Raw genomic sequence first — 15,554 nt, forward strand, 5'->3', positions numbered from 1 at the left:
GAGACGAGGTCTCATTATGTTACCAGGCTGATTTCAAACTCCTGGGCTCAAGCGATCCTCCTGCCTCTCCACCCAAAGTGCTGGGACTACAGGCATGTACCACTGCCTCTGGCACATAAAGTTCTTAATTTTTGTAAACAAAAGCCACATAAAATACAATAGCTTATATTTTAAAATGTGATTGAATTATTTTTTACATTGATCATAATGCTTTGACAATAAGCTTAAGAATATTGATGATTTATTTACCAACACTTTTAACATAAAGATAGCATAGACTTATGTTAGTCTGTTCAGGCTGCCATAAGAAGAAACTACCAACTGGGTGACTTAAACAACCAAAATTTATTTTCTCACAGTTCTGAAGACTAGAAGCCCAAGATCAAGATGTCAGCAAGTTTGTTTTCTAATGAGGCTTCTGCTTGGCTTGTTGATGGTGCCCTTTTTTTGCTGTGTCTTCACATGACTTTTCCTCTGTTCATGCATATCCTAAGTCTGTTCCTCCAAGGGCACTAGCCATATTTCACCCGTATGACCTTATTTAACTTTACCTACCTTCCTAAAGGCCCTATCTTCAAATACAGCCACGTTTCAGGACAGGACTTCCTGAATGTTGCATAACATTCCACACTGTGCTCCCCTAAAATGTCCATAACATTCTACATTCTGCTCCCCTAAAATTTATGTCCTTCTCACATGCAAAATACATTGATCTCAACAGCACAACACTCCTTCTCACATAAAAAGTACATTCACTCCGTCCCAACAGTCCATAAATGTGTTAACCAATGCTAGCATTGGTTCTGAGTCCAAAATTTCATCTAAAGATCATCTAAATCAGTTATAGGTGAGACTTGAGGTACAATTTTTCCTCAAGCAAAATTCCTCTTTAACTGTGAACTTGTGAAACTAGAAAGTTATGTGTTTCTGAAGAACAATGGTGGGACAGTCATAGGATTGCATTTTCATTCTAAAAAAGAAACAAGAAAGAACTATGGGTGATGTGTCTCAAGCAGGTCCAAATCCAAGCAAGGCACATTCCATTAAATCTTAAACCATCAGAATAATCCCTTTAGGCTCAATGCTCTGCCTTCCAATTCTACTGTGTTGGCTCTTTGTGGTGGCCCTGTCTCAGACAAAAAGGGCAGGGTAGCCTGACCTGAAGATACTGAGGAGGGGCCCCTATCCTCTACAATTGAGTAAAAAAGAGCTTTGCCCCCTGGGCCTGTGGTAGGAGTGGCAGCCCTGATAATTTCTGAATTGCATTCAGCCTTAGTCTTCCCTTTTCTTGATGAACAAAGCATGTTGGCAGCCAAATAGCTGTATTATATTCTCCTATGGAAATCCAGAAGTGGGAAAGCCTTCCTTTATTTCAACACATATCTGCTCCCATTGGTGAAATGGACAGTGACTGTGCTTATATCATCCCATCACTCTTCCTGCCTCTGTTGAGATGGCTGATTAACTCCATGGATAGCCACCTTAGGGAGTGGTTATCCAGCCACATCTTTGGAGTTTTCTTTAAAACATGTGTTTCATTTTTTTGCAATATGGATAACTGAGATTTTTCCAAATCTTTTAGTCTTGGTTTCCTTATGGTTAACAATTTATTCAATTTATTTTTCTTATCCTGTACTTTAGTATAAGCAATAAAGAGAAATCAGGTCATATCTTTAACTCTTTGCTTAGAAATTTCCTTAGCTAAATATATAACTTCTTTGCTTTTAAGTTATACTTTCCACAAAACACTAGAACATAGTTCAGCCAAGTTCTTTATAACACGGGTCATCTTTCCTTCAGTTTCTCATAGCATGTCTCTTATTACCTTTTGAGATCTCATCAGAATCACCTTTAACATTCACATTTCTACCAATAATCTCTTCAAGGGAATCTAACCTTATTTTAGAATGCACTTCAAAATTTTCCAATCTATACCCATCACCCACCCAAACCCAAAGCCACATTTTTAGATGCTTGTTACAGCAGCATCCTACTCCTAGTACCAAAATCTGTCTCATTCTGCTTGGATTGCTATTATATAATACCACAGATTGAGTAGAGGAAACCACACCAATTTATTCTCTCAGAGTTCCAGAGGGTAGAAGTCCAAGATCAAGATACTAGCATGGTTAGCTTCTGGTGAGGTTTCTTCCTGGCAGACAGACAACTGCCTTCTTGCTGTGTCCTCATGTGGCTTTTCCTCTGTGCACAGGTGAAGAAAGAGAGCTCTGATGTCTCTTTCTTTTTTTATAAGGATCATGTCCTATTGGATTAGGATTCACCCTTACGACTTCCTTTAACCTTAGTAACCTGCCTAAAGGCCCTGTCTCCAAATATAGTCACTTGTTGGTTAATGCTTCACATATGAATTTTGGGAGGACACAATTTGGTTTACAACAACTTACATGTGCACATTATATATCTACCTAAATTGTTGCTCTTTGCAATAAAAATATGAACATTATTAGAATGTCTTTTTGAAGGACAATCTAACATATTTGGGGAAATATTCAAAATGGTTTCATAAAAGAGTTTTCAGAATGAGTAATGTCATTAGATTATTTTTACTTACAATAATTTATTTTATGTATTGTATTAATATTGTGCATGCACATACACACATCCCTTAATATATGATATCCAACTTCCCCTAAATTCTTCATATTACTATTTTGGTTACATCAAAATGGAATGATAAAAATGAATTAAGATGTGGCATATGGGTCAGAAAAGTGAAATATGATTCACCATGAATAAAATTGTAGTTGTTAAAACTATTAATGTTTTTTATATCATTATTTATCATTTGTTTCTTATACCTGTCACAAACTTAATCACTTAAGTTGCCTATAATTCTATCAATACAGCAGCTAAACCATAAAGTGCACTTAAATGTTTAGTGTCAGATCAAATCTCCAATACTACACTTTGTCACCATATCTAACTACTAAAATATAAATTATTTTGTTTCAGTGTGCTGGCTTGACTGCTATTGTGAGTGCAATAAATAATATTCCCTGGCACTATAACAAAAAAGATTATTGAAAAGAGATAGTTCTGTTTGATAAAGAGGTGTAAAATCTGTGGGAAGGAGAGGTTTAGTTTAGAGACCATTTCTGCCACTGAATATTGTACAAACAAAGGAAAAATTTTTCAATTTTATTCTGAATAGACAAGGATTGCTCTCCTCATATTGGTTTGTTCAATTCATATGTATTGATTTAGATAAAAATATTTTGTATTATTTTATACAATTAGAAAATAGCCCCCATGTGCCCCAGTTTTTTCTAATTTATACAGCCTCACTCCAACTTATAGACTAACTAATACATGTTCTTGGTTTGAAATAAGAAAGCTAAGAATTAATTGATTATAAAAGTATAGATTAGGATAGTTACAAAAAGTTAATGAAAAAAAAACAGCAAATGATTTTGTGGAACATGTGCCACCAAGGAAACATGCTATCTTTTGTAAAAATTAAGACTGTATTTATCATGATTTATTTCACCATTACTAAGACACTATAGGAATTTCTAACCTCTTCTCTATGTGCAATATAAATTATGACTCCTTTGCTTTATATTTTTATGATCATGATATTGTTTCAAAATATATTTTTTCATCAGGATGTTAAGCATTTTTTTAATATTTGTATAAAATTAGAAAATATTGAATTTTATACAGATTCTCCTACTACAAGGATTTACATATATATGTGTGTGTTATATAACAATATATCAATTTTATAATCAATTAATTATATAGCAATATATTAATTATTATAAACATACATGCACACATACACTTGTATATATACACATATGGTCGATCATTTTAGATTCTGGAGATATACTGTTATTCATTTAAAGTGATAATATTCTAAACTGGGAAATTCATTCATATTTATTAGTTTGATATAATTCAATTAATTGGAAAGATTGCATATTTTGCTTTCTTTTATTGATGTGATTTTTAAACTAAACTATATTTTGTTACTTACCTTGCTGACCATGCTAGAATAAGACATTCACAACTTGAACTTGCAACATGAACAGTTAGAAAACTACATGAAACAATTGTTAGCAGATTTTGGACAAGAGGAAGCACCAGACTGTGATCCCTAACAGATGGAAACATAGAAAGTTGAGAATTCATTCACTATGGCTTTATACTTGAAGGCAATTTCAGAAATTCAAGGACATGGATAAGGTATTCAATATGAGCCTGGCAGTTTCACTGAGTTAAAAAAGATAATTGGCATTTAGAAAGTCTAAGGAAGCTCTAAGTCAGAGGGCAGAGTCCCAGGAAGGAGATATGTAGAAAAATAATCTCAGAGATACACAAAGAACCTTTGCTGTATATTGGACTGCACATTTATAAATGCCTCCCCTTAAAAAAGAATGGAAATTTGTAAACCGAACTATTCCCAGAGTTCACCCAGGTTGGATTGACTTTCAAGTTTTGACCAGCCAAGATGGAGAATTGTTAGGCATCAACTGGGGTATTCAACTTAATGGGGCAAACTCAGTGTAAGATGATATACCCATGTTAGCATGTATTTCAGTCCTGTGTTAGCAAAGTTTACAAGCAGATAACTGATTTGAAAGTAATTTAACTGCTTTACCAATAAAAGTCACGAATTTTCTTTTATGATAAAAAAATACTCAAACATTTAAAAACATAATATATACAATTTTTGACATCAAAAATTCTGTTTCTAGATATGCCAAGAGGCATAAATGTGTATGTCGAAACTCCTAAGGAAATGCCAAAACAATAAAAACTTATGAAAATTAATCAGAGCATTTAGTCAGTGAGTTAATCAGCAGGAAAGGTCACAGGATACAGGGGAATATAAAATATCAATTATAATTTTATAAAGTAGCAACAAACAATCAAAAAGAGAGATTTTAAAGGTAGCACTCATAACAGAAAAAGTAAAACACAAAAATTTAACAAAGATGTGCAAGATTCAAACCTGAAAACTATAAAACATTGCTGAGAAAAATTAACAAAGACATAAATAAATGTATAAAAAATTTGATATATGACGATTCTTCCCAAATTGAAGTATATGTTAAATGCAATCCCAATCAATATTAATCACACGAGGCTTTAATATAAAAATAAATCAATAATAAAATTTATATGAAAATCCAAAAAATATTGCATAGTCAAAACTTTTCTGATTTCAAGATTTATTATTGTCCTATAGTAATCAAGACAGTTTGGTGTTGAATTAAGGTTAGAAACAGATTGATAAAACAAAATAGACTCCAAAATAGGCCCACGTATACATGACAAAAGGGTGCAGTTAAGTCAATGGCCAAAATTAGTCTTTTCAACAAACAGTGCTGAAATTTCGAGATATTCCAATGACAAAAGACTTTAACTTAACCTTTATCTCTCATTATGCATACACACACACACACACACACACACACACACACTTTCTCTCTCTCTCTCACTCTCCCTTTCTCTTTTTTTCTCTCTCATCCCAAATAGTCAAAATGGAACATAAAACTAGGATAAAACTAAGGATAAACTCTAAAACTACTATATTTCTAGAAGGCAACATAGGGAACAAATGCTGATGATGTCGGTGTAAGCCAAAAAACAAATAACATTAAAGACAGCAAAAAAAAAAAATTCCAAACAGTATGAGGAGAAATATAAAGATTGTAGTTCATCAATACTAAAACATTTTGCAATGAAGAAGACAAATTAAAGAAATAAAAATTTAAGTCACATAATAGGTGAAATCATTAATTATATATGTATCTCAACAAACTACTAGTATCCAAATCCATGAAACTCTACAATTTTGTAATAAAAAGGCAACCCAATCTGAATAAATGTTTTATAAAATACACAGGTAGCCAACAAGGACATGAAAATAGGCTTAACAACATTAGTAATTAAGCAAATATTAATTAAAACTACAAAGAGATAAGACTACAGACTACAAACTACATCATATTATAATAGGTAAATTAAAGTGACTGGCAGTACCAAGTGTTGGCCAAGATGTACAGTTGGGGAAATGATCCTGGCCAGAATGCAAAAGGTCAAATTCACTTTGGGAAAACACTATGGGAGTTTGTTTTGATACAGCTTTAATATACGATTCAACAATTATACTCCTACATATATGAATCTTGAAGACATCATGAATAAATCTGAACAAGTTTATAGAGAGCAAAAAAACCAAACCCACAAGAGGCCATACTATACATTCTAATTATCTATAATTCTAGGCAAGACAAATCTAATCTAAAATGACAGAAAGCAGTTCCGTGGTTACTGGGTCCAGGTGTGTATAGAGGGAAAATGATGAGAAAGTATCACAAGAAATGTTGTCATTGTTATGGAAGCATTCTGTGTTTTAATTGTGGTACTGTTTACATAAACATACATATTTGCCAAAATGCATCAATATGGGCGTTTAAAACGGGTGCACTTTATTGTTTAAATTGCACCTCACTGACCAACATGGAGACCAACAGTCTCTACTAAAAATACAAAACCAGCTGGGCATAGTGGCATACGCCTGTGACCCCAGCTACTTGAGAGGCTGAGGCAGGAGAATCGCCTGAACCCAGGAGGCAGATGTTGCAGGGAACCGATATTGTGCCACTGCACTCCAGCCTGGGCAACAAGAGCAAAACTCTATCTAAATAAATAAATAAATAAATAAATAAATAAATAAATAAATAAGTTTCTTTTAAACTAGATTTTTTTTCTTTTTGATTTACTGCCTTTGAGAGACAGAGTTCATTTTTAGCTAAAGTTTAGGCCTTCTTAGAATATAACCTCATAAAAGATATATTTGCATAATTTGTTTTGAAAATAGTTCTTTTTTTTATTCTATGAGATACACTATAGACTGTTCAACCAATCACATATTATACAAATTTGAAATTAAGGTATGTTTCAGAAATACAAAGACTTCTGACTTCACAAAAGGGAGAACACATTTAGAAATAAAATGTTTCACTAACACAATTGCTAATTTTTATGTATGAATATGTAGCAGAATTAATTTCTGCTTTCAAAACATTAAAAAATGTAAAACATATAAATGCTCACTTTTTATTATGTCTTCTTAATTTATAACATGAAAAACAGATTTTATAGTCCTCATAAATTTTCTGGAAAAAAATGATTGATTGATAAAGGGGATATGTTCCAAATGATAAACATATTGTAAATCTTTCACAATTTTATTATCACCATCTAAAAGCTATCTGGATAGTCAATGAGATTTCCCTCTTTCTGATTATCATTTGCCTAACAAATCACCTCAATACTTAGTAGAGCAAAGCAATGGCAATATTTATTTTTGCTTACCAGTCTCTAATTGGAGTGAGTAGGTCTTGGTGGGGACTTCTCTGCTTGGCACGAAATGGAGTGGCATGAAGGTTGGAAGTGAGATTCATGTGAGGGTTTTCTCACTCATATTGAGTAGTCGATGCATGCTGTCAGGTGAGACCAACTAACATCGTCACTTCTTAACTCTCTCAAAGTATGGTGGCTGGGTTTCAAAGTGGAGTATCTTGAGAGAGAGGAAGACAGAGAGAGAGAGAGAGAGAAGACAGAAATGAAAACTTCTGAAACCACTTTGGAAAACTATTGGCAGATAGTAATCAACTTTTACATACGTTATGACCCAGAAATTCTAGTAACAGTGAAATCCAATACAGAAATATACCAGAACATACATACAATAATTCTAGTAGTAGCAGTTATTACAAATAAGGAAAAATAAACACTGGAAACAACCCAAATATTCATCAACAGTAGAATGGAAGTATAGCTACTCAGTGGAATACTATACAAATTATTGCCCATACAATAACGTGGATGGATTCACAAGCCTTTTTCTAAGAGGATGCTCACAAATAAAGCCAGACTCAAAAGTACCATAATGTATAAAATAAGTTGTATAAAATTGAAATCTCTAGAGAATAAAGTCTGTGGAGATAGAAGTCAAAATTGGTGTTACCTTGGGAGGGGGTTATTGCCCTGTGGAGGTGTTGGGGGGAGGTGATTTTATTTCTTGTGTGAGTGCCAGTTATATTGGCAATTTTATTTGACAAAAATGCATTGATCTGTGAACTTATTATTTGTATGCTTTAGTGTGTGAATATTATACTTTAATAAAAAGTATACTGAAAATACATGCAGAGATCAATATTCATTTAATTTATATATTCCTTAATTATATTATGCTTTGAAATCATTTTAAATGCATGCCTGTGTGCAGTTAAAATACAATTTTCTTTTCTCTATTTTTTAAACTAAAAACAAATATAAAAAGTTTTAAGGAGCCAATTTTTATGTAAGAGCTGTTATGTAAAATTCAGTCAGGAAAATGATTGCCTGTTAACAAGGAAACAGCTCAGGAAGAGTGTAAACCTAGTCTTTGAAGGCACCAACTTCAGAAACCTAGCTCAAGAACATATGGGTTGGCATAATATAATCACATTGAATTTTTCTGTTTTTAAGACATTCCTTTTTAAAATCCATATGTAGATGAAATGGAAAATGACAGAGAAAACTGTGAATTAATATTATAGTCAACTTCAAAATGACTATTACTCTCTTAGATTGTGAATATATTCCTACTTGATTTAAGCTGTTCAATCACTAATAGATTGAGGAAGTCAGCTTTATTTAGACCATATTGTAAGTAAAAAAGTCACAAATTGCTTCCACATATGGAGCAATGTTCATTTATACATTTTTTATTCACTCATTCAGCAACTATATAAAAATATGAAAAAAGACAGTCATGTGATACCTTTTCATAAAGCCCAATCTAATGGAGAGTGCTATGGACAGAATTATGCTCTCTCCTCCCAAATTAATATGTTGAAGTTCCAACCTCAGGGCCTCAGAATATAAACAAATGGATCCATTAGGGTGATGCTCTAATCCACTGTGACTGGTGTCCTTACAAAAAATTGGAATTTGGCCGGGTGCAGTGGCTCACACCTGTAATCCCAGCACTTTGGGAGGCCAAGGTGGGCAGATCACGAAGTCAGGAAATTGAGACCATCCTGGCTAACAGGGTGAAACCTCGTCTCTACTAAAAAGTACAAAAATGGTGGTGGGTGCCTGTAGTCCCAGCTACTCAGGAGGCTGAGGCAGGAGAATGGCGTGAACCCGGGAGGCGCAGCTTGCAGTAAGTGGAAATCACGCCAATGCACTCCTGCCTGGGCTACAGAGCAAGACTCCATCTTAAGAAAAAAAAAAAAAAAAGGGAATTTGGATATACAAAGAAACACTAGTAACGTACACACAGAGAAAAGACCAGGTGAGGACACAGCTAGAAGGAGACTATCTGCAAGTGGAGGAGAGAGGCCTCAAGAGGTATGTACCATGCAGACACCTTGTCTTTAGGCTTCTAGCCTTCAAAACTGTAAGAACTGCTCTTCTAGCTTCCAGCAAAGAAGTTTCTGGTGTTTAAGCCACCCCATCTGTGGTTATAGCAGCCCCAGCAAACTCATACAGGGAGTCATATCATTAGAATATGTATTTTTGTAAGTACAAGATTTTCATTTTAGTAAGTATTACAAAGAAGAAGTATAGAGTTTACAAAGCAGCTGGTCAGTTTTTATCTAGCCAGATGTCAAAAAATATCCCAATAGGTTTTTATTTTGAGCCAGAAGAGTTGGATTTATAAAGATGAAGTGGAGATTACTCCAGGAAGACAAAACATGGTTGATAGAAATATCACTGACTAATTTTAAGATCAGTGTGTCAAGAGAGCAGGAAATAAAGAAGACAATGGCACAAGCTAAAGTTGTATTGGTCAGGATGGCCAAATCATACAGAATTATCTCCTCCTGTAATAATACTCTAGTGTCAATTATTATAGAATATATACATATATGATATATATGTAGCTATATCTATCTCCTTGTCTATATACCCAATCTATCATTTAACTATTCTTTTTTCAACAGAGCAGCCTTGGGGTTTACTTTTCCATATAATTTTTGCCACTAATCTTTTAAATTTGACTACAAATCCTATTATATGATGTGTTTTTTGTATTAAAATTCTTATACTTACAAGATATTTGGGAACACATTAAATCTTTACAATTCTGAGAGTATACATTCCTGTATATATTACTCATGTTTTTGTTTAAATCACTTTTACTTACCAAAGAACTACAAAGACAGTTTAGAGTGTTCCCTTTTACTCTTCATTCAGCTTTCTCTATTATTAACATAAGGACATAAATATTACATAATATAGGTTATATTCATCAAAACTAAAATCTTCACATTGGTATGTGTGTTAGCCTATTCTCACATTGCTATAAAGAAATATCCGAGAGTGGGTAATTTATAAAGAAAAGAGGTTTAATTCCTGCAGGCTGTGCAGGAAGCATGGCAGCATCTGCTTTTGGGGAGGCCCCAGGGAGATTTTACTCATGGTGGAAGGCAAAGCAGAAGGAGGCATCTTATATGGCAGAAGCAGGACCAAGCAGGAGGTAGGAGGAGAGATGACACACACTTTTAAACAACCAGATCTCATTAGAACTCACTACGGCAAGCAAAGTACCAAGGGGGGGATGTTGTTAAATCATGAGAAACCACCCCCATGATCTAACCACCTCCACCAGGCCCCACCTCTAGTATCAGGGATTACATTTCAACATAAAATTTGGGTAGGGATGCATCCAAATCATATCAGTATTCTACTATTAACTACCAACTTTCTTCATATTTCACCAGTTTTTCCAACAATGTCTTTATTCTGGTTCAGGATTTAAACCAATATGCCACACTGCATTCAGTTATCTTGTTTCCTTGGTCTCCTCCAATATGTGACAGTTTCTTTAGTCTTCCCTTGTCTTTTATGACCCTGATACTTTTGAGGTATCCAGTCAGGTATTTTGTAGACTGTCCCTCAACTTTGGTTTGTCTTTTTTATTTCTTCATGAATATATTAAAGATGTAGAATGTGTTAAAAATTACTATGGAGGCAATGTGTATATATTGGCATGATATATACCACTCTGGTGATATATATCACTCTGGTGATAATCTGATCACTCAGTTAAGATAGTGGCATATCCAGTTCAAAATAGCCAAGATATGGAAATAATTTAAATGTTCATCAATTTATAAATGAAGAAACTGTGAAATATACAGAGTCACCCATTGGTATCCATAAGGGATTGGTTCCAGGACCTCCTGTGGGTAACAAAATCTTGGATGCTCAAGTCCCTAACATAAAATGGGGAAGGAAGTGTTTGCATATAACCCATGCACATCCTCCTGTATACTTTAAATTATCTACTATATTTCTTATAATACTGGATACAATGTAAATGGTATATAATTATTTGTTATATTGTTTAGAGAATACTGACAAGAAAAAACAGTCTGTACATGTTCAGTATAGATCCATTTTTTTCAAATATTTTCAATTCATGGTTGGTTGAATCCATGGATGCAGAACCCACAAACACAGAGCAACAGCTGTGTGTGTGTGCGTGTGTGTGTTTGTGTGTGTGTAGTACCTTGGATTTGGCAATGCATTCTTAGATGTAACACAAAAAGTACAAGTGACAAAAACATAGAGATAAGTTAAACATCATCAAAACTAAAAATGTTTGTAATTGAAAGGATATTATTAAAAAAGAGAAATGACCACTGTGGAATACAATAAAATGTTTGCAAATAATACATCTGATAAGGATTTTATCAAGAAAGAGAAAAAAACTCTTACACTCAAAACAGAAACACAAATATCCAATTTTACAAATGGGCAAAGAATTTGAATAGACATTCCTTAAAAAAAAGTAACTAATAAGCACACGAAAATTTGCTCTCAAGACCATCCTGATTAACAAGGTGAAACCCCTTCTCTACTAAAAATACAAAAATTTAGCCAGGCATGGTGGCGCGCACCTGTAGTCCCAGCTACTCAGGAGGCTGAGGCAGAAGAATCACTCGCACTTGGGAGGCAGAGGTTGCAGTGAGCCGAGATCACGCCATTGCACTTCAGCCTGGGTGACCGAGCGACACTCCGTCTCAAAAAAAACAAACAAACAAACAAAAAAAGTTGATCAACATCATTAGACATTAAGGAAATGCAAAACAAATCTATAATTAGAGATTACCAGAGTGGCTAAAGTAAAAGTGGCATGCCAGAAAAAGGGTTAAAGAGCAAGTGGAGACATTGGAACCTTCATACATTGCTGGCAGAAATGTAAAATGGTTTAGTTGCTGTAGAAAACAACTTGGAGCTTCCAAAAAAAGAAAAAAAAAATCAGAGCATTTACCATACGACTGAGCAATTACAATCTTAGCTGTACAATCAAAAGAACAAAATAACAAACAGATGCGCATACAAAAACCTGTACATTAATGTTCATAGCGACCTTATTCATCAAGTCAAAACTGAAACAACCCAAATGCCCATGAACCAATAAATAGGTAAACAAAAGTGGCATATCCGTACAATGAAATATTTATTAATAAAAATAAGTGAAGTACTGACACATACTAAAAGACTGATAAATCTTAAAACCTTATGCTAAATAAAAGAAAAACCTAAACACAAAGGCTACATGTTATATGATATAATTTATACAAAATATTTTGAATAGGCAAGTCCATAGAAACGGAAAGTATATTAGTGTTTGCCAGAGGATGGTGGCTGGGGAAGGAATTCAGACTCCTACCTGGCATGTGGTTTCTTTTTGAGGTGATGAAACTATGCTGAAATTAGTGGTGATGGTTGCCTACCTCTATGAATTTAAAAAAACACTGAATTTTATGCTTTGAAAGGATGAATTTTATGGCATATGAATTATATCAAATAAAGCTCTTATTAAAAAACAGTGAAAATGTTTCTCTTTGCTTCACACATGAAAGATATCACTAATTAGAAAATTGGAGTAATCATTCTAAAAATATTAAATGTTAACAGTTCATGTTTATAATGAATGCATTTTACTCAGTAGTGAACCACATAGTGAAATAATTCTCATACTTTCCTGCATACAAGAATCATCTAATGAAATTTTTTGAACTCTAATGTTAGCCAACATGCAACATAAATGGAAGAGAAATTTTGGGAATGTGAAACAATAATTAAGTATTTCTTAAAGCTCAGCAATGACATTATTATGTGGCTAAATTACAGAACCACTACAATTGTGTTAAATGTAAATGAATGCAGACTGTATCTGAAGAGAAATAAAGAGATCAAATGACCTAACAACAATTTACAAAAGTACTCAACTCCTACTGAATTAAGTATAATGGGAAGGTTTAGATCTAGCAGGTAAATACAGAAGTTACCACTATTTTTTATTTGTATAATGTGTTATTTGTTTGAAAAGAAACTAAACACACACACACACTTATTCCTACCTGATAGATTAAAACTTCTTCACTCAGACTTGATTTTTACAAGATGAGCGATAGGAATAATATTTTGATAGGATATATATGAAATGAAGCACATGACTCAAATTGGTAAATCCTCTGATCAAAAATTTTATCATCATGATTGAAAAAATGGAAGATTCTATTTGCTTTTAACAAATTTGCAAACAAAACAAAACAAAAATACTTAAAGGGAAATAGTTCCTATTTTTTGAAATGTGGCTTACATGTTTGAAACAAAAATTGACTCTACGTATGTGAGTGTACATATGCACATGTGCTTGAGTTAACATATATTATATTCCAGTTATACATGAAGGTCATTTTGAAGACAATTTGAACTCAAATAGTATACATAGGTCTATATCTGCAAGACAATTCTCCAGCACAATTTCAAATCCACTATTAATTATGTTTTGAATATTCATTTTTTCCCTTTCCAGGAAAATGCTTTAACTTATTTATTTATTTATTTATTTATTTATTATTTATTTATTTATTTTGAGATGGAGTCTTGCTCTGTTGCCCAGACTGGAGTGCAGTGGCACGATCTCGGCTCACTGCAACCTCTGCCTGCCAGGTTCAAGCAATTCTCCAGCCTCAGCCTCCTGAGTAGCTGGGATGATAGGTGCATACTACTATGCCTGGCTAATTTTTTGTGTGTGTGTGTTTTTAGTAGAGACGGTGTTTCACCATGTTGGTCAGGCTGGTCTCGAACTCCTGACCTTGTGATCCGCCTGCCTTGGCCTCCCGAAGTGCTGGGATTACAGGTGGGAGTCACTGTGCCTGGCCTAACATTTTTAAAACAAAGCCTTTGGGGGAAAAGTACACATTTGAAGTAATTATCTCCTTATCAGAAAGAGTAATTTTTAACCAACATGTTTGGTTCTGTGTTCCCACTCAAATCTTGTCTTGAAATTATCATCCCCATTTTTTTAGGGAGGGACCTGGTGGGAGCTGATTGGATCATTAGGATGGTTTCCCCCACGCTGTTCTCCTGATAGTGACGGAGTTTCAAGAGATCTGACAGTTTAAAAGTAGCATTTTCCCTTTGAGCTCTGTCTCTCCTGCCGCCACGTAAGAGGTGCCTTGCTTCCCCTTCACCTTCAACCATGATTGCACGTTTCCTGAGGCCTCCCCACCCATGTGGAACTGTGAGTCAATTAAACCTCTTCCCTATATAAATTACCCAGTCTCAGGTAATATTTTTATAGTAGTGTGAAATGAACTAATACAATTACCACTAAAGGAAGAACGTTAAATAAAATTTGGGGGAGATATAAAATTAAATATTCATTAAAACCCTGTGAGGTGTGAACAAGATGGAGCCAATTCACAATTTTCATTCACTGAGAAAATGTTTTTATTACTGAATTTTTATAATTTAATTTTCTAGGTTTAAAATGTATTCTCAATTTTATGCTGCAATGTATAAATTTACAAGTAAATAAATAAAATGAAACATGAAATAAAATATATAAATTTTATGAATTTTATCTTATAAAAATTGTATTTTATAAGTTTCAGCATAAAATTGAGGATACATTTTAAATATAAATAAATCTAACTCTAAGTAATAACTTAATAATAATAAATTTGAACCTAAATAAAACATAATCAAAATATAAAACAGAAATCTTTCTTATATTTTACTAAATAGACAAGAGTAGATATTTTATTTACCTGACTTATGTTTGATGTGTTGCCAAAAGTATAACGAAGAAGATTAGGGCTAATTAGTGGTCGTTTTCTGATGTCTTTAAGCTCACTTTAACTTCAATTGTTTTCTATTGGAATGAGAATATAGAAGCCTATAAATTCCTAAGCAATAAAATCTCATAAAATTTCTATGCATCAAAATGTATTTATTGAATACCTTTAACGTATAATAAAGTGAGTTATTGACTAGTGACTACCACCTCTTTGCCATGGTTAACTGGTATTCAAATTTCACTTTTGTTCTGACTTCTCTAAAAAGCTTTCACTGAAAATTTTAAATTATTCTCTAACAGATAATTGTTCTTCCTCTATGTATTCTAAAATTTGATGTAAATTTATTCTTGACTTACTTAGTTTCCCTCTTATATATCACACTGTATACTGCAAAGCATTTTAACTCAAAGTATTTTAAATATG

General features: G+C 33.5%; 1 long non-coding RNA gene across 1 annotated transcript; it reads right to left on the reverse strand.

The window, feature by feature from the left end:
* Positions 1-398: 398 nt before the first annotated feature.
* On the reverse strand, positions 399-15,200 carry LOC131381212 (uncharacterized). The gene is made up of 3 exons (XR_009209790.1): positions 15,102-15,200; positions 7,351-7,555; positions 399-970 (listed from the first exon to the last, which is right to left on the reverse strand). It is a non-coding gene; the product is annotated as an uncharacterized LOC131381212 (long non-coding RNA).
* Positions 15,201-15,554: the final 354 nt, after the last annotated feature.

This window comes from Hylobates moloch, unplaced genomic scaffold (assembly GCF_009828535.3).
Source record: "Hylobates moloch isolate HMO894 unplaced genomic scaffold, HMol_V3 SCAFFOLD_1, whole genome shotgun sequence".
NCBI classification, from domain to species: Eukaryota; Metazoa; Chordata; class Mammalia; order Primates; family Hylobatidae; genus Hylobates; species Hylobates moloch.